The sequence below is a fragment of the Sorex fumeus genome, unplaced genomic scaffold (assembly GCF_029834395.1).
Source record: "Sorex fumeus unplaced genomic scaffold, SorFum_2.1 ptg000086l, whole genome shotgun sequence".
Taxonomy (NCBI): domain Eukaryota; kingdom Metazoa; phylum Chordata; class Mammalia; order Eulipotyphla; family Soricidae; genus Sorex; species Sorex fumeus.
Genome location: NW_026606143.1, coordinates 22,781,434 through 22,800,277, shown reverse-complemented (window position 1 = coordinate 22,800,277; position 18,844 = coordinate 22,781,434).

Here is an 18,844-nt window from a genome sequence, read left to right as displayed (position 1 = left end):
TCGCCCTCACGGCAGAGCCTGGCAAGCTCCCCGTGACGTATTCGATATGCCAGACACAGTAACAACAATGTCTCCAATGGAGGTGTTACTGGGCCCGCTCGAGCAAATCGATGATCAATGGGAGGACCTTTACTTTACTTTACTATATGCATATATAAAGGTATATATGTAACATAGTATACATAGAGGTTGATGTCAAATAATAATACCTGAACCTTATGTAATGGTTATTTTAGCAGAAAGATGCAATTTAAGTGGAATAGAATTTGGATTCCTCCTGTTTTATTTTATTATAATTTAACCTTTTATTTTTTACTGGAAGTTTAGGTTACATGGCTACAATAGTGTTGACATTTATGGTTTTGACATACAAAGTTACTGCCCCTTCACCATCACCAAAGGCTTAAGACTGTCCACCACTTTCTTTTTCTCTTATTATATATATGGACCCCATGTCCCCCCCGAGTGCCAGGATCCTTCCACCATTATCCCATGTTCCCTCCTTCCACCACTCCCCAGCAACTTCAGATCACAGTTTTCCTGTTCGGATCTCAGAAGTTCTCATTTCAATTCCTTTCTTCTGTTTTGTTTATTTGGTTGTTGGTTCTTTGATTTTGGAGCCAAACCTAGCTGTGCTCGGGGCTTGCTTCTGGCTCTGTGCTCAGGAATCACCGCTGGCAGCACTCCAGAGACTATATGCAGTGCCAGGGATTGAGCTCGGGTCAGCTGTTTGCAAACTGTTTACCTCACCTGCTGTACTATTCTCCAGTCCCTCCTCCTTTGTTTTAAATAAACATTTTTTTAAAAAAATATCTGGACTAAAGGAACACAGGTATTCAGAATGGTGTAAACTACAGCCACCTTCCAAAAAACAAAATTAGATGAACAACACTGAAAAAGTCGAAGTGAATTAAAGACTTAGATATAAGACCTAAGTACATAAAAGGCACAGAGAAAAACATACCTTTCTCTTTGACACTTACCTTAGTGATATCTTTTGGGACTTTGACTGACTCCAAGAGCAAAAATCAATGGCATTTTTTAAGTTTTTAAGCAACTTCTCTGAAAAGTTAACTATATTCAAAATGAAAATATATCATATTGAAAGAAGATATTCATGTATCACATGGTTGACAAGGGATTAATAGGCAAGATATGTGAAAATTCAGAAAACTGGGTTATAGAAATATACAGAATATGTGGGGCTTGCCTTGCATCATGATGACCTAATTTTAATTCTCAGAACCACATGTGGTCCCCTGAGCACTGCCATGAGCACATGTCCACGAGAACAGAGAAAGGAGGAAGCCCAGAGCATAAATGGGTGTAACCCTGCCCCTCCCTCGAAGTTATAAAACTCAACAATAAAAAGACAAAGAGTTCAATTTAAAAAATGGGCCCAGGGCACTCAGGGGTTGGTGTAGTAGCCCAAAGCACCTGCCTTAAAAGCAGGGGTCTGCAAAGTTGTAGGTCAGCACAATCCACAGGCAGCAGGCATAATCTGAGGAGCCCTTCTGTTTGGGATCTCCAGGGCCACAAGAGTGTGTGATCTCTGGAGCATTTCAGTTAAGAGTGTGTAAGCACTGCCAACTCAAAGTGAGAGACCCACAGCAAGTACCACAGCCAAGTATGTGTGTGAAGCCTGGTCACTGCAACAAAAGGGAAGGGAAGAAAAGGGGAGGGGATGGAAGGGGAGGGGAGTGTAGCAGAGATGAGAAAAGGGACAGGAAGGGAAGGGAAAGAAGGAAAAAGGAAGTGAAAGGTAGGAAAGGAACAAGAAGTGAAAGAAAGGGTGGGAGAGGGAAGTGAAGGGAAGGGAAGTATAGGGAAGGGATGAGAGGGAAGGGAATAGAAGGGAAGAGAAAGGAAAGAAGGGGAGAAAAGGGGAGGGGAGGAGAGGGGAGGGGAGGGGAGGGGAGGGGAGGGAAGGGAAGGGGAGGGGAGGGGAGGGAAGGGAAGGGAAGGGAAGGGAAGGGAAGGGAAGGGAAGGGAAGGGAAGGGGAGGGGAGGGGAAGGGAAGGGAGGGGAGGGGAAGGGAGGGGAGGGGAGAGGAGGGGAGGGGAGGGGAGGGGAGGAGAGGGGAGGGGAGGGGAGGGGAGGGGAGGGGGGGGAGGAGAGGGGAGGGGAGGGAACGAACAGAGGGACAGAGTGACAGAGAATCTAAGCAGACACTTCTTCAAAGAAGACCTACAGATAATTAACAGGTATGTGAAAAGATTAAGTCAGGAACTCCTGTTACTAGGGAAACACAAATGAAAAGTCCAATACAGACAACTTGGGTGTAAACTCCTGCCTTTCAGTCATGAGTCTCTGCGTTCAGTCCCAGCACCATTCCACATGCTGAATATCAACCCAGAGCACTGCTGTTTTTAATCCCCAGCACCACCATCAAGTATGTGACATCAAAACTACAGCAATGAAAGGGAAAGGAAGGGGGAAATTTTTTTACAAAAAGAAAACAAAACCACAGCAATGTATTGCTTCACATCTGAGAGAGAATGGTTATTATTTAAAATAGGAGAAGTAAGTGTTAAGAGGATGTGGAGTGAAGGCAATCCATCCACATCAGTGTTTCTCAACTTTTTTTCTGAACGTGGTTCCCTTCTTTTTTTTTTTTTTTTGCTTTTTTTTTCCCTTTATTGTATTTTATTTTTTTTTAAAGTTGTAGATTTACAATTTTTTGTGCTTTGGTTTCAATTATACAATGATCAGATACCCATCCCTCCACCAGTGCCCATTTTCCACCACCATGGATAATATCCCTCCCACCCACATCCCCCCATCCCCCCTGTCTCTGTGGCAGGGCAATCCCCTGTGTTCTCTCTCTCCTTTTGGGTGTTGTGGTCTGCAAAAGAGGCATTGAGTGGCAAACATGTTCAGTCCATAGTCTACTTTCGACATGCATCTCCCCTCCTGGGAGGATCCTCCAAACATCCTTTATTTGGTGCTCCCTTCTCTATCTGAACTGCCCTTTCCTCTAGGATACCCGGCTGGCCTCTAAGTTATGAAGTAATCGTCCTGGTGCTGATCTCAGCTATTCTTGGGTATTAATCTCATACTTTGTTACTTTATATCCCCCAGATGAATGCAATCTTTCTATGTCTATCCCTCTCTTTCTGACTCATTTCGCTTAGCATGATACTTTCCATATTGTACCACTTGTATGTAAATTTCATGACTTCATCTTTTCTAAGTGCTACATAGTACTCCATTGTGTAGATGTACCAAAGTTTCTTTAACCAGTCATCTGTTCTTGGGCACTCAGGTTTCTTCCAGTTTCTGGCTATTGTAAAGAGTGCTGCAATGAACAAACAAGTGCAGATGTCACTTCGACTATACATTTTTGCCTCTCTGGGATATATTCCCAGGAGTGGTATTGCTGGGTCAAATGGGAGCTCAATTTCTAATTTTTTGAGAATCGTCCATACTGTTTTCCAGAAGGGCTGAACCAGTGGACATTCCCACCAACAGTGAAGGAGTGTCCCTTTCTCCCCACATCCACGCCAGCATCGGTTGCTTTTGTTCTTTTGAATGTGGGCTAGTCTCTGAGGTGTGAGATGGTATCTCATTGTGGTTTTGATCTGCATCTCCCTGATGATTAATGATGTAGAGCATTTTCTCATGTGCTTTTTTGCCATTCGGATTTCTTCTTTGAGAAAGTTTCTGTTCATTTCATTGCCCCATTTTTGGATGGGGTTGGATGTTTTCTTCTTGTGGAGTTTAACCAGTATTTTGTATATCCTGGATATCAACCCCTTGTCAGATGTGTATTCGGTGAATATCCTTTCCCATTCTGTAGACTGTCTTTGTATTTTGGTCACTGTTTCTTTGGAGGTGCAGAAGCTTCTTAGTTTAAGATAGTCCCATTTATCTATCTAACACTTTCTTTTTTTCTTTCTGTGATCCTCTTGCCCTGCCGGCTGGCCTTCTAGTCTTGGACCATGTCTCCCTTTTTATCTGATTTCTAATCTGTGGCCCCCATGGAATATTCTGGATGCACAGAAAGGGGGATATGCCTCCAGCTGAGAAATGCTGGTCTACATTAGTGGTGGGAATATTAATTTGTGCAGATTCTGTGGAAAGCAGCTTGGAGTTCCTGTGATGTAGTCATCTCAATTCAGGATACTCACCCCCAAAACACAAAAGCTTTAAATCCAAGGGATGTATGTGGCCCCTACTCAGTGAACCCGTTTTTAATTTATCGGAGTTTGGGTAGTTACAGAACTGTAAAAGTTTATGGTATAAATATGCAAAACTAGTACACCCTATTAAAGTGCTTGGCTGGCAGTGTGACTCAGTGATAGAGCGCATGTCCATGCATGAGGCCTTGAGTTTGATCCTTGGCATTGGGGAACAGTAACAACAACACCTAATTGCCTGTTGAAAGATAATTGGATAAATAAAGATTGCACACAATATTCGGCTACAGAAACTGAAATCTTGCAATTTGCATCAACATGAGTGAACCTAAAGCAAGTCATGCTTAATCAAACAAGAGGAGGATATACATGGTGTGATTTCACTTATGCTGTAGAGATAGTAAACAATTGCATGAGTTAAATTAAAACAAATGGGGTTGGTGGCTGGAGCGATAGCACAGCAGGTAGGGCATTTGCCATGCACGCACCGACCCGGGTTCAATTCCCAGCATCCCATATGGTCCCCTGAGAACTGCCAAGGGTAACTCCAGAATGCAGAGCCAGGAGTGACCCCTGTGCATAGCCGGGTGTGACCCAAAAAGCAAAATGATAATAATAATAACAATAACAATAATAATAAAATAAAACAAATGGGGCTGGAGCAATAGCATAGAGGACATAGCGTTTGCCTTGCATGCAGCTGACCCGGGTTCAATTCCCAGCATTTCATATGGTCCCCTAAACACCGCCAGGAGTAATTTCTGAGTGCAAAGCCAGGAGTAACCCCTGTGCATTGCTGGGCGTGACCCCCTCAAAAAAGGCAAAAATAAATAAAACAAACTCTTATAGTGCAAGACCAAATTAGTTATGTGAAGGGTAAAGTCCAGGGAGATGGTAAAATTGTGTCAAAAGGATCAACTGTATGGTCAAAGGTAGAATTGGCATTTTAGTGCCGAATTCATGTATTTTATACAGATGTTGGCTTTATAATGATGCACTTGAACCTTATTTAATGTGACAATGTAATGTCACTTCCAAAATAAATTGCTTCTTAAAATCACACAAAATGGTCTAACCTAGCCTACTACATTAATATTACATTTATTTTTATTTTAGCAGTTTTATTGAGACATAATTTACATGCCATAAATTTCATCCATTTAAAGTGTACAATTCAATGGCTTTTAGTATATTTGTAGACTTCTACAGCCATTGCCTCATTTAATTTCAGAACATTGTCATCATTCCCTAAAGAAATATTGTACCCATTAGCACTTATTCCCACTTTCTCCACTAACAACCTCTGTAAACTATTAATGTATTTTCTGAATTTGCCTATTTGCCGTTTGCCTATTCTGGATGTTTCACTTAGATAGAATGAAGCAATGTATAGGTTTTCATGTCTTGCTCTTAAACAGAAGGTTTTCAAATTCAGCTATATCAGAGCTACAGTCATTTTTAAATAATTAAAGAATATTCCACTGTATGGGTATGCACATTTTGTTCATTCATTCATTTCCTAAAGAACATTTGAATTATTTTCACTTCGTGGTCTTTGTATAATGTTATGAACATTCATTTATTTTTGTGGACATAAGTTTTCTTTTTCTCTTTAGCATATGTCTAGAATGAAAGAGAGTGCTGGATCACATGGTAACTACATTTTGATTTGGTCACAGTCAGTCACAGTCACAGTCCTCCCGTTGTTCATCGATTTGCTCGAGCGGGCCCAGTAACGTATCTATCATGAGACTTGTTGTTACTATGTTTGGCATATCGAATACATCACGGGTAGCTTGTCAGGCTCTGCCATGCGGGCGAGATACTCTCGTATCTCGATACTCTCGGTAGCTTGCCGGGCTCTCCGAGAGGGAGGGGGAAATCGAACTCGCGATGGCCATGTTGGCTGCGTGCAAGGCGAATGCCCTACCGCTGTGCTATTGCTAATCTGTTCTGATCACTTGATCACTTGACATTCCATTACTCATCAATTTGCTTGAGCGGGCACCAGTAACATCTCCATTCATCCCTTTTGCGTGCTAGTGTACCCAATGGCGTCTGTTCGTTCTAGGAACATGAACTGCCTCAAACTGATCATTTAGGGTCTTAACGAAAAGTCTGACCATCTCGTAGGTGGGCGGTACGCAATCTTTTGACGTCCCGTGGAATCCAGTCGGTAATGGCTCTAGTCCAGCGGTCATCTCCACATCTCACTATGTGTCCATCCCATCTGATTTTTGACACCTTGGCAAATGAGACAGCATCCCTGATTCTTGACTGTTGATGGAGGTCGGAACTCCGGATTCTTTCTCTCATTTGAGTGAAGTGTCATACTCCATACTCCAAGCATAGCTCTTTTGATTCCTCTATGGGAGACACAAATAGCGTTCTGTTCCTGTTTTCGTAGGTCCCAGGTCTCTGAGGCATATGTTAATGCAGGAAGAACAGTTGAATCGAAGAGATGTGCCCGGAGCCGGAGGTTCTTCGTCTTCTTAGCTATTTCTTCAATGCACTTGAAGGTGTTCAAAGCCACTCTCTTCCTCCTGTGCAACTCAGGTGTCAGGTCATTCTGTAATGTTGACTTCTCGACCTTTATACATAACTGTTGCATTCAGAGATATTCATCCGATTGGGAGCAAATGGCACATCAGGAACGAGACCATTTTCTCATAAATATTGTCTTAGTGAGATTCAGCTGTAGTCCAACCTTTCCACACTCACGGTCGAAATTGGCCAGTATTTGTGTCACTTGGCTGATGTTTGGTGTTATTAGAATGATGTCATCAGCGAAGTAGAGGTGGTATAGTTGCCAACTGTCTATCTTCACTCCCATACCTTCCCATTCCAGTCATCGCATGATGTTCTCTAGGGTGGCACTGAAGAGTTTTGGTGAAATCGTATGACCCTGCCAAAACCCTCTCTTGACATCAATGATCACCTCCCTGTAGAATGGTGAGATCCTGGTAGTGAATCTGCAATACAGCTCATGGAGGATCCTGATGTATTGAGTTTGAACAGTGGGTTTGGCTAGGGCTTTGATGACTGCTTCCATCTCAACAGAATCAAAGGTCTTCTTTAAATAAATGAACGTTAGACAGAGCAGCATCTTGAACTCCTGAGAAACATCAATGAACTTGGTTATCGTGTGGATACAGTTGATTGTACTGAATCCTTTTCGGAAATCGACTTGCTCACATTGTTGTCCTTCATCTAGTGTTCTGCCAATCCTATACAAGATGACTTGAGTGAAGAGCTTGTAAATGACAGACAACAGGCAGATTGAGTGATAGTTGCCAATGTCGTGGATGTCTCCCTTGTACAGTAGTACAGTCCTGCTGGTTTTCCATTGGGACCAAACCTTGAATTCAGACAGGTAGCATGTGAAGAGCCGAGCCAGTATATTGATGAGTACTGATGGAAGATTCTTAAGTTGTTTGGGTCTGACCTTGTCTAGGCCAGGTGCTGTTTGTTTCTTTACCGACTAAATGGCGTGTCCGATTTCAGAAGGGAGAACATTGGGAACAACATATCCATCCTGCAAAATTTGGTATGTGGGCAGGTGGACGTGGCTATCGAAGAGATCCAAGTAAAAGTCATGGATAATCTTCTCCATTGCTCTTCTGGAAGATGTGATAGATCCATCAGGATGTTGAAGGGCAGTCACCTTGGTCTTGTAGTTGGTGAAGGACAGGCAGGCATTGCGAATGCTTTTCCCAACTTCTGCCACATCTGCCAGCACTGCTGCTCTTCTCTCTTTGAGGTCTTCCTTTATTGTTTCTCTGCACTGCTTTGTGAGCTTGGACATTTGCGTGTGGTTGTCTGAAGTTTACGCCAAGCCACATTGGTGAATGAACTCAAGAGTTTTTGAAGACAGGCGTCTTTTTGTGGCTCTCTCTCTCTCTCTCTCTCTCTCTCTCTCTCTCTCTGTGTGTGTTCTTCGCACAATCATGGAGGTGCTGAACCAGTCGATCGTAGTCCTCATCAATGTTGTTAATAATGGCATCTTCCCATGTTGCTGCAATAGTGCCAAAGAGTTCCCAGTTGGTGGTCTTTCTGGGGATTCTCTTCTTAAACTTTTCAGTTCTTTCTCCCCTCTCTGTGAAGTAGAATTTTGCACGAAGGAGATGGTGGTCTGATCCCATTTGGAATTTTGGGACAAGAGAGACATTGGTCAGGGAAGACCGTGTATTGAATATGATGTGGTCAATTTCATTGTGAAACTGTCCACTGGGAGACTCCCATGTCCAACATCTAGATTCAGCCTTCTGGAATTGTGAGTTACCATGGATGGTCTTGGTTAACATGATGAACTCAGACAGTCTCTCACCCTGTTTGTTCCATTCTTGGCCATGGGTCCCGATGTGGAGTTCTTCAGCTGATCTTCTCGGTCCTATCTTGGCATTAAAATTACCAACAATGATCTTGCAGAAGGTGTGGTCTTCTTTATAGAACTTCTCCAGCTCCATGTAGAACTTCTCAATTTCTCCTTCATCATAATTGGATGGTGGTGCGTAGACAACGAAGATAGAAACTGCCGGCAGTGAGCCACATCTATTTGAGTTTAATGTCCAATTTGGGTTGTTAGGCATTCGAATGAATCAATGTTTATGGCCAAGTTCATGTTGACAAGGACACTGACAGTACCGATACCTCTTTTGTCGCATGTTCCGAGGAACAGTTCTTCCCCAGTGTCGAAAACGGCATGATGTCATTAATGCCTTCTCATCTCAATCAGAACAATGATGTCGTACTTGATCTTTCACGCTTACACAATCAGGTCCTCGATGGATGTATTCTATGCCAGCATACGTGCATTGAAAGTACAGTCATTTTGGTCTTTCTTCATTTTGGCAGCCTAGTTTGACCCTGAGATTTTATCAGCCTTTCCTTCCTCATCCTTCTTAACGCTGCCATATTGGTGGTTCTTTCAGGGCCAGGGGAATGAGAGCCATTGTATTTACTGGTTTTGGCATATTGAATATGCCACGGACAGCTTGCCAGGCTCTGCCGTGCAGGCGGAACACTCTCGGTAGCTTGCCAGGCTCTCTGAGAGGGATAGAGGCTCTTAGGGAGGGCTCTAATTGTCCTTGCAGGTGTTTCCATGGTTCATACCATATTTGAACCCCATCAAATATGGTGCAGTAATCTTGTATTACGTGTCTTGTGATCTGTGCTTTGCAGCCACGTGGTCCAGAAAGCATCCTGGAATGTGGTGTGGGCTAGCTAGTGGAGGTAGTGGAAGTAGTGGAGGTCTGCCAGGCTGCTGGAAGCAGGCAGAGGGTCTCTGCTCCCGGGTCCACTGATCCTGGTGTCCAAGGTCAGAGTGTTCTGCTTTCCCAGCTCTGTAGGGCTTCACCCGTGTGTGAGTCTCGGCCTGAGGGTCCAGAAAGCATCATGGAGTGTGGCAATGGCTGGGTAGTGGAGGTAGTGGAAGTAATGGAGGTCTGCCGGGTTGCTGGGAGCAGGCAGAGGATCTCTGTTCCCACTGTACTTATATTAACTAATTCCACTCTATAATGAGACCATCTCTTACATTTCTATTTTAGCTATTGCATTTTTCAGTTCTATGAATTACATTATTTTAACATTATTATTTGGGTTTTGGCCCACACCTAGCTGTGCTCAGATATTACTCCTGATTCTGTGCTCAGGGATCGCTCCTAGCGGGACCCAACAACCACGTGTGGTGCCGGGGATTGAATCCAAATGGGCAGCGTACAAAGCAAGCACCTTACCAGCAGTTCTATCTCTCTAGCCCCGATTTTTACTTTTAGTTTAAAATAAATTCTATGTTGATATTTCATTTTTCCCTCTAAGATATTTTGTACCTGCTTATTTACACATTTGTATTGTAGCTGGTTTGTAATCCATATCAGAGTGAACACACTAGATGAATTCTGCATGACCTCACTCCAATAAATTTCCTAAGAAAAGATGAACTCAGAATTAGAATGTAGGATGTGGGCCACCAAGGGTGGATGAGAGAGATATTGGTCAAAGGGTGCAAAGAGATGTTGGTCAAAGGGTGCAAACTTTCAGTTGTAGAATGACTTCTTGCTGGGCTGCGATGTGGCTCTTACAGTCATTGCATGCAAGATATCCTGAGTCTAATCCCTAGCACCACAAAAGATGAGTAAGTTCTGAGAATCTCATGTACTGCATACTTATAGTTAATAACACCCTATTGTTTATCTGAATTTCATTGAGTAAATATTTTCTCTTTTTTTTTAAAAAAACACTTCTTTTTAATGAAAGCACCTTGATTTACAAAATTATTCATAGTTGGGTTTTAGGCATACAATGTTCCAGCACCCATCCCACCACCAGTGGCAACTTCCCTCCCTCTGTGTTCCCAGGTTCCCTCCCAAACTGTGTAAACTCAATAAAGATGGCAGTGGTCTATCTCTCTCGCTGCCCGCGTTCGGTTGTCCCACACTGGTTCCCTCACCCTGGGAAGGTCGATGGTGATGGGCAGGCGAAGGAAGGAAACGAGGGCCAGGCTGGTTGGTCTTAGTTGCAGTTTATTCCATTCCCAGCTCCATTCTCTTCTGATTCTCCTCCTGATTCTTCCTCCCCCATGCTACTTCATTCTCCTATTTGATCCCCCTTCATTCACCTTCTCACTCTGGAATCTGGATCCCCTTTCTCCTTCTCCTTCTGGAGTCTGGCTCCTGATCCCGATTCTCCTCCTTCTCTGGAGTCTCGATTCTGATTCCCCAGCTCACTCTTACAGTCTAGTTAAATCCCCAAACCATGAGGGGTTGGGGTAACAATTACACATAGGTGTGGTCACAATCAATAGAGGTAAAGTTCTTTCCCTTGGGGAAAGCAGCTTCTAGGACAGATACTCTCTCCGCAGGACGACCCACCCTAGAACGCAATCTTCTGGATGTGTTTCTCCTCTCCTTGTCCAACAAATATATAAGTATACATAATAAAAATCATTTTGTATAGGTACAGTAAGAAATACTTTAAACTCACAGAATTGCTCTCCTAGGGCCATCCGGATCTCAGACTACAGTGCTTAGGCCAGATAGTCTTTCCTATCCCTAGCAGGGTCCTAGTTTCATTATTACTTTTGGATCATGACAGCATTTGTCTATGATCAGACTCTTATAGTTAAGAATCGCGGCACTTTGGCCTGGCCCATTTCGATGCCATGGTAGCTCACAGCTTGCCCTGTGTCCATTCAGTCCCTTGTCGGGACCCTGCTTTTGGGGTGTTAGGAACTAAGGGCAACTGAGGCTTAAGTCGAGAAAGCAGATGCCCAGGAGTGAATAATATTCAAAGCCAATTAAATCATAAATTACAAAGTATAATATTAACTGTCTTCCTGTATCTATACAAAAAAGACATAGCATTAAAGTAAACTATTCAAAAGACATAAGGAGAGGAGAAAGGCAATATTAACTTACAATACAGTTTCAGTGTCCTAGAAGGATCTGACCTTACAAATGAACAGATTCTGATTAGGGGGGAAAGTTGATTAACTGGTTGGGGAAGAGAGCATAGAGAAGTGGTTACAGATAAAGGAAGGAATGGGAGTGACTCGGAGCACTGTGATGGATGCAAGCTGATAAACCTAAGCTCCCTGTGGCAAGGGAGAAAGGACAAAGCAACGTCATCCTACAGGAAACCACACCCCGCCCCTCCCAGCCTGCCCTCTTGACAGGTCTTTTTTTTTCCTTTGGATAGAACCCTTTTTAAGTTTGTTTATTAAAGTTTGGGTCTCGTGATTTCAGTGTTTGTTGACTTTGTGGTTTCTCCATCATTCATTGACAGTAACAGTGTACTTGAATCCCCTTAATCCCTTCCTGCCACCGTGCTGAAGCTTCTCACCTGTCTCTTCTCCCATTCCCTTCACACAGAGTAAATATTAAGTGCTTTCATCATCAAAAATTATAAAATCTTTTTCAGATATGTCATGCTTTAATTTTCCCTTATCTTCATGAACTAATTTTCTATGTCATCCCAGACATTGTTTTTTTCAATCTTCTGTTTTATTCTGTATATTATGAGTCTCTGGATCACATTCAGTCACTGCTTTTTAGCGGGTTGTTCAAGTTTAGTATGTGGACAGTTTGTGGGGCAAGTTTTTCTTCTCACTGATATCTCTTTGTTGCTGCGTGGCAGAGAAAGTCCCTCTGACTTGAGTAAAACAGAGGGGAAGGTGCAGCTACACCTCATGCCATTCCAGTGCTCTTCCTCAGGGTAGAAAGTGGAAAATAAACTCCTCCCACAGAAGATTAGGTTCCACTGAAGATTATACCCAAGACAGCCCCAGAAATAAGGATTAACAACGACATCTACTCCCCACTCAGCCCCACTGAAATCCTTGTGCTGGAGGTATTTTTTCCCCCCACTGATGTTTGGCTGGAGTTGAGTTGGTATTACCAAATCACGGTCACGGTCCTCCCATTGTTCATCGATTTGCTCGAGCGGGCCCAGTAATGTCTCCATCGTGAGACTTGTTGTTACTATGTTTGGCATATTTAATATGTCATGGGTAGCTTGCCAGGCTCTGCCGTGCGGACGAGATACTCTCTCTCGGTATCTCTCGGTACTACTCTCAGTAGCTTGCCAGGCTCTCCAAGAGGGGTGGAGGAATCGAACTCGGGTTGGCCATGTTGGCCGCTTGTAAGGCAAACGCCCTACCACTGTGCTATCTCTCCAGCCCAGTAGTATTACCAAAATGAGTCTTTATTAGTTTGGGTAGGGGTGGGCTTGGAGCTATACCCAGAAGAGCTCAGGAGCTATTCCTGACTCTAAGCTCATCTCATGAGTGACCCATGATGCTGGGGTCCTGCTCCAACAGGAAAGGCCAGACTGTGTGTTGATTCCCTTCCAGTGAGTGGAAAGTGAGCACTGCAGGATGGCCAGGCAACAGAGCTACATTAGGTGTCCCGGGGAACCTCAGAAATTGTGTGTTTGGTTCCGGAATGCTGAGTAGCACTAACAATATCTTCAGTGGATTTGATATGGTGACTGTCGAATCATGCCTGTGACTTACCTCATTTGCCCAAAGACAACTCATCCTATGCAAACAGGTCACCTTGGTTGGCAGAAGTCCTCTATTTTTAAATGAACATTTAGGTAACACTATAGCAGACAGAACATAATGTGAAAATATGATCACTTGATCACCTGACTTCCCGTTAATTGTCGATTTGCTCAAGCGGGCACCAGTAATGTCTCCATTTGTCCCTGTCGCGTGCTAGTGTAGCCCAATGGCATCTTTTTGTTCTAGGAACACGAAGAGCCTCAAACCGATCGTTCACGATCTTGAAGAAGAAGTCATTTGCACGGCAAAGCCTGGCAAGCTACCTGTGACATATTCGATATGCGAAAAACAGTAACAACAAGTCTCACAATTTGTTGTGAGAATTTACTGGTGCCCGCTCGAGCAAATCGATGACCAACGGGAGGACAGTGCAGTGCAGTGGAATGCAATATGGGGTGGCCGGGGGGGGGGGGGTGATCCATTAGATGGAGATGTTATAACTGAACCACTTCACTCAGACTTTACTTATGTCTTTGCTATTCCCTTTTGAAAATAAGTTAAGAATCATCGACCTAATTATTACAATGGAAAACTGGTGGCTTAATAAGAAGCAAGTGGGAAAGGAGATGACATGAGAAATAAATGACAATTCATTCTGACACATCCACTCTAAGCTTAGCTTTCAAATATTAGGCCTTAGTGGAGCCATAGCTAAAATCCTCCTCCTTGTCAGCATACTCTGGGCTGAAATATTGGGTGGAGGAGACCTAAGTGTGGAAATTCAGCTGTACCCGGCTTAAGTCAGACTGAACAAAACTCGCTTGGTTCACAGACCATGAATTACTTAAGATTACCTAAAAATGAGTTTGGTAGGGATCCGTGAACACAGGGTCCTAAGCTATGTGAGCCTCAAATCTCATAATATTTGTCCCTGTCCAGCCATTCATCTGAATTTCTGAATTTCTTTTTTTTGCGGGGGGCGGTGTTATTCCCAGTGCTCAGGGGTGACTCCTGGCTCTGCACTCAGGAATTACTCCCAGCGGTACTCGGAGGATGATATGGGATGCCAGGGAGGGACCCTGGGTTGGCCACATGTAAGACAAATGCCCTACTTCTGTACTATCACTCCAGCCCCTGAATTTCTTTATTGAACAGAAAGGGTGAGGTCTGATGGGAAATCCACATTGATGTTCTTTCCTACACTTATCTAGATGTAGACTCTTGGTGGTTGCTAGGCAAATAATGAGCACAGCTACTGACTCAAGTTAAACAACCCAGGTGCCCAAAATATTCATGTTGCCATTATACCGTGATGAGCTTCCATACCCAATTACCAAACCAAATGTTGCCATACAATCCAGGTTATAGGGAAAACCTGCCCAATATGTTGTATGTGCACTCAAACCCAAGTAGCTCTGAGGAAAGGGGCCAGTGACTCTTTACATCCTGGTACTACAGAGAGGGATGGTCAGACTCTAATGTGAGTAGAAAACCGAAGGAGGGATGATCAGTTGAACTAGATAGCAATTGTGAGCTGTTGATCACTAGAAATAATTTCGTTATGCAAACATTTGTTTGATTGAATGCAAATGTCAAATACAAATATTCAGTTCTCAAAAAGTTTTTTTTTCTTTTATCTATGACTGTTGGTGGTTCTGGATTAGAAGATTCTGAAGAGCCTGGTGATCAGAAAACCCAGAGAACTCACCATCTGAAACTCAAGATCCTTAGGCAGTATACCTTTTTCTTTCTACCTTTCAGAAACTTCCTATTATTATTTATTGTTATAGCCAGGTATTGGGGGAAATATGTATGACCTGATATGCAAGTAGTAATATCTTAACTTGTATCCATTGAACTAATTTTTATTCTAGACAATATTTGAGGCCCTCTGAAAAATCAGGCTGACAGTAAAGAGCCCATTTGTGTGCGTAAAAATTTATATAAAAGGTCCTTATTCTTATTTCTTTCCCTAAAAAAAAATCTCCTAAGAATAACAAAACATTCCTCTCTTCCTTATATCTTCCAAACATTAAAATGCTTCTAAGAGCTGATAAAGGCAGAACTTCTTTTAGGTATAGAGTCATCTAAAAATAGCTCCAATTTAGTGAACAAGGAAAGAGGAAATAAAGAGAATGATGCAGAGCCAAATAAGATGGGTAAGTGGGCAAAATTTGCTAAGAAAAAAGAAAGGGGCAGCATGCAGCTGACTTCAGAGTCATGAGATTTAAAACTTGCATTATGAAATGTATCATGGTTTGCAAATCTAAATGATACAAAAGCATCCATTGGTAAACAAAAACAAAAGAAAGCCCCCACCCATTGCAGTTGAAAATCTCACAAGCATTCCCACAGAAACTGAAAGCATGTTGAAAGCTTACAGATTTACTAGAGCTTGAAACTTGTCGTAGTATTCTGTTTACCATAATTCCACTTTTTAGCTATTAGGGCGAGAAAGCAGCCTCCATCTAGGCACGGGAGCAGATCTTAAACCATGCACCCCTCTGATGTGCCTCGTTTGTAAAATACACTACAAAGTAATGCTTAATGTTGGGAATAAAAGTCCTCCTTTCCTTTCCCCTTGGTGATTATTGTTAAAAAAAAAAAGGAGACCAAGAAATGCATTGCAACTAGTATTGACACGAGAATTGTTTTGATCTTTTTCTTTGATTGTCTGTAAATGTGTCTCTGTATATACATGGAGGGTAAGATGAGAGAGCAGAATTATGCCATTCCAGATTGGGGTTGGAAGTTTTAACAGCCAAAAGAACTTAACAAGAGGGTTGTTTGGGGGCAGTTTCTTACCATATTTCACTGCATAATTGTCAAAGATTTTTGGAACTATTTTTTTTTGCAAAAAATGTAGGGGGAGGTGGACATGAACAACCTAATCATAATGGGTATGCAGTGAAACATGGGTAGACATATTTGCTCCTATATTTTTGCCTGAGATATTTTATGCATTCCTGGGTATAGAGGAATGTAAAAGAAGTATACAGTGCAAACGTGCACTGAAAATGCATAAAAAGATGCACTTTTCAATGAATCTTAATGATTTTTCAAGTCCCCATATTCAGTTATGACCCACAGTCAAAGAAGCTGGAGTCTGGGGCAGCTCCAAGATGAGTTGCTCTCTGAACTCGCCTTCCCACATCTTAAAGTTTATAGAGGTCTAAAGGGTTCTACAGTGGGTAGAATCAGAGTCCAACAACCAGTGTGTGTAAGTCGCATCTTCAGGATGCCCTCCAGCAATTGTCAGCCTGAGGAAGGAATTTCTCACATATAAGAATTGGTGGTGATGTGTAAGGGTTTCAGGCACTATGGTGGTGATGAGGTAGTTGTGTACACCGAGACCACAAATGTCAACACTGTTGTAAACACATCACCTTAATAATAATAATTTTTTGAAAAAGCTTTTGTGACTCTGAGGTTTTCCTACCTCCCAACTAATTCAATGTTCTGTTTATAAAAGTAGTACTTAAAAATAATCATTCACTTTAAGCATAATTCCATATAACATTTTGTAACTCTCAAATGCACACTGCATTTCTGCAAGCCTTCTGCAGGATAGATGTGGCTAGAGCAAACCCCAAGCTTTTAGCAAATCCACTAGTATTAGTAGGGGACAACTTTAAGATATGGGGTCACAGTATCACTTTAAATCTGGTAAGAGTACAGCCTTTCACCTTCAATTACTTTTGTCTACTTCTTCATCCCAGCTGCAAACAACTCTCCCTTCTGGGTCTAGGGCAAATGTGTCATTTGCCAACATCTATTTCTGTGCACGTGACCCAGGTGAAGGAAAAAGAAGCAGGCAGCAGAGAGAGCAAGATATAATTGCTCTCAAGATGCAGCGTGTCTCTCTTGCTGAGGGAAATCTAGCCAACGCAATTTATTAGCAAGTTTGAGACAGCTCGGTAAATAATGGGATGAGCCTCGGAAAATCAAATAAGAAAAGTTCCTGCTTGTTTTAATAATTACTAAAATAAAATGGGTGAGCAGCAACTTGCAGCTTGCTACAGGAAGGCTTTTGCTACAGTTTCCATAAGAAACTGTGATTCTAAAAGGATACCTGTGACTCACTAGAATCATTCCAGGCATGTAGAGCAAGATGAGGAGGGAAGGGGGGGAAAAAACCTACCCAGGAAAAGTATTAAGAAAAGAAATATGTTTAGTCATAGAGAAGTGAGGGAGAGAAGACACAGAGCCAGAGGAAGCTAGGGAAGCAATATAAATGGGACGAAGGATTAAAGGGCTGGGAGGTGAGGGCAGGTCTGCTTTGGTTTGAAAGGCAATGAGACCAGGTTAAGTGATTTAGTAAAGGTCCCCTACTGAGTCACTCCCAGCTCTGCTTCCAGCCCTCCTATTTTGGGTTTCCTCTTTAGTTCCTTGTCTCTACACAGAAATAGACATTCTATGTGATTTTCTCTCATTGCAAATCTTTTATACTTTAACTCAGAAAGCCATGTTTAGAGGACTGTGTAGGTGGTTGTTTTTAATGTTGAATTTTCTCCCCTTCTTTGGGAAAACTGCCGGTATAGAAAGCTTCCTTGACTCAGTATTGAGACAAATAAAAGACAACCGTGTTATTCTACTGTGACTGTTGAATTGAAAGTTTGCTTTGAAGTCGGGTACTAGAATACATATGAGAGAATGCTGTTCTCATCATAAAAACTGGCAGCTGAGATTTCTCTGCCCTGTCAGGAAGAATGACAATCTAACGGGGCCAAAGTCAGAATGAGGGAAGAGATCTTTTTTCTTTAATCACTTACTCAACCCATTACCACTAAAGAACAAATATTAGAGATACACAGTTAATTAGAAAAATACTGAATGTGGTCAATACTCACAAATTAATGTATATACACTCAAGGGATTTAAACTGTGATTGTCTATCGGTAGGAGCAAGTATTACTATTCCTAAGCATTTTTGAACAAGTTAATGACTTATTCCTGTAATTTTGACATAATAGAATTTGATTTAACAGAAATCTTTCTATCTTTAGAAAGCAACAGCTTAAATCTATCCATCTGGAGTCTGATGCTTAAAACAGTTATTTCTAGAAGTCTCTGATTATACAAATCAAAACAATTTATAATATAAAATCTTTTATAAATGACAACAAATATATTCTTAGATTTTTCTGTCTAGAATTAACTTTTTCCATAATTTCTTATTTTACATAGTTTGATTTTTAACATCATGTCTATTTTTCAAAGAACAAATAGCCCAATTTTAAAGAGTGCTCAAAGAAAAGCATTAAACTTAAAAAGAAAAGTAACTTGAATGTTCTTTTGATCAATAAATATTTATAAGGTGATAGTTCTCTTGGTCATTAAAAAGTTAAATTTAAGAGAAATGTTTTAATTTTTTAAATTTTATTCATTTAAATTTCTTCCAGCAGCTTTGTTAAGAAATTTTTGACTTATATAAGTTAAGGTTTTAAATATTATGATTTGATACAGACATATATCACAAAAAAAACCACAACAAATTTATAGTTAACACTTCCATACCTTCACAGAATCATCTTTTAGTTCTTGTGAAAACACTTAAAATATTTACTCTTGGGGCTGGAGTGATAGCACAGCAGGTAGGGCGTTTGCCTTGCACGTTCGATCCAGGTTCGATTCCCAGCATCCCATATGGTCCCCTGAGCACCGCCAGGGATAATTCCTGAGTGCAGAGCCAGAAGTCACCCCT